The sequence below is a fragment of the Pteropus vampyrus genome, unplaced genomic scaffold, assembly GCF_000151845.1.
Source record: "Pteropus vampyrus isolate Shadow unplaced genomic scaffold, Pvam_2.0 Scaffold130, whole genome shotgun sequence".
NCBI lineage: Eukaryota > Metazoa > Chordata > Mammalia > Chiroptera > Pteropodidae > Pteropus > Pteropus vampyrus.
In genome coordinates this window covers 2,472,098-2,474,057 of record NW_011888911.1, presented here as the reverse complement: position 1 = coordinate 2,474,057, position 1,960 = coordinate 2,472,098, and positions in this window count along the sequence as shown.

Below are 1,960 nucleotides of genomic sequence, written 5' to 3'. Positions count from 1 at the left end.
ATGGGATTAGAAGCCTCAAGAACAAGGAGATTCAATTTAAGGTGAGCAGAATAAGTGTTTTAGTCTGTGCCCAAATAGGCCAAATTTATTTTGAGTTTATGTCTGCATCTGATCCAGACGTTAGCAGATTGAAGTGCTCTTGCATAATGGGAATAGCCTTCAAGTGATCGGTGTAATTTCTAAGACCACCTCGCATAGTAGGAATAGCCTTTAAGCGATCAGCATAATTTCTAAGACCACCTCAGTGGCAAATTATAAAAAGCGTGATATTCTAGAGGTAACACCTGGAGGGCAAAATATTTAAATAATTTTGAAACAAAACTTGGGTTAGAATCCTGTATGTCAGTAGTGCTGTTGTTGAACATCTATTAAAAAGCATTTAACACAGTTATCTGGATTTACTGTATTTTCCCTTTAGTAGTGGAGGGTTTCTGTGCTGTTACCTTTCTTCCTTCCTTTAGAATTGTGTGTGTAAAGGGCAGGTTTTGTTCCTTCCCTTTGGCTCTCGTTATCTAGGTGGTGAGAGTATTTATGGGGCGTACAGTTGGAAGCAGAATCATAACTCAGGTTTGAGATCATCTTACTTTGGAAGTTACTTAAGTAAATATAAGGGGAAATCCATAAATTTCCAAAATTTTTTAATGGATATAAGCTTAATGCCCAGCAACTTTTTGATTACTGTCGCTTTGTAATATAATTTGAAGTCGAGCAGAGTGATGCCTTCAGCCTCATTTTTTTTTTTTCTCAGGATGGCTTTGGCAATTTGGGATCTTTTGTGCTTCTATACAAATCTGATGGGTTTTTGTTCAATTTTTTAAAAAATGCCAATGGGATTTTGATGGGGATTGCATTAAATCTGAATAATGCTTTGGGTAATATGGTCATTTAACTATATTGATTCTTCCAATCTAAGAACACAGAATATCTTTCCATTTCTTTGTATCTTCGATTTATTTTAATAGGGTCTTGTAGTTTTCATTATATAGGTCCTTCACATGTTTTGTTAAATTTATTCCTAGGTATTTTATTCTTTTTATTGCAATTGCAAAAGAAATTAATTTTTTCCACTTTTTCTGACACTTCATTATTAGAGTATAGGAACACTATGGATTTTTGAATGTTAATTTTGTATCCAGAGATTTTACTGTATATTTGCTTATTGTTTCTAGTAGTGTTCTTGTGGAGTCTTTAGGGTTTTCTATATAAAGAATCATGTTATCCACAAATAGTGACAGTTCGGCTTCTTTGTTTTATATTTGGATGCCTTTTATATCTTTCTCTTGTCTGCTTGCACTCACTAGGACCTCCGATGTTATGTTGAATAACAGTGGTGATAGTAGATAGCCTTGCCTTGTTCCTGAAATTAGAAGGAAGGTTTTTAGTTTTTCACCATTAAGTATAATGTTGGCTGAGGGTTTGTCATAGATGGCCTTTATTATGTTAAGGTACTTTCCTTCTATACTGATTTTGTTAAGTGTTTTGATCATAAATGGATGCTGTATCTTTTCGAAGGCTTTTTCTACATCTATTGATATGATCATACGATTCTTATTTTTTAATTTGTTTATGTGGTGTATCACATTAATTGATTTGTGTATGTTGAACCATCTCTGTGTCCCTGGGATAAAGCCCACTCGATTGTGGTGTATAATCTTTTTAATATGTTGCTGTATTCGGTTCGCCAGTATCTTATTTAAGATTTTTGCATCTGTGTTCATGAGAGATATCAGTCTGTAGTTTTCTTTTTTTGTGTTATCTTTACTAGACTTTTGTATCAGAGTAATATTGGCCTCATAAAATGAGTTGGGAAATATTGCATCTTCTTCGATTATTTGGAAGAGTTTGAGGAGAATGGATATTAAATCTTCTTTGAATGTTTGGTAGAATTCACTGGTGAAGCCATCTGGTCCTGGATTTTTATTTTTGGTAGGTTTTTGATGATTCTTTCAATTTCTATACT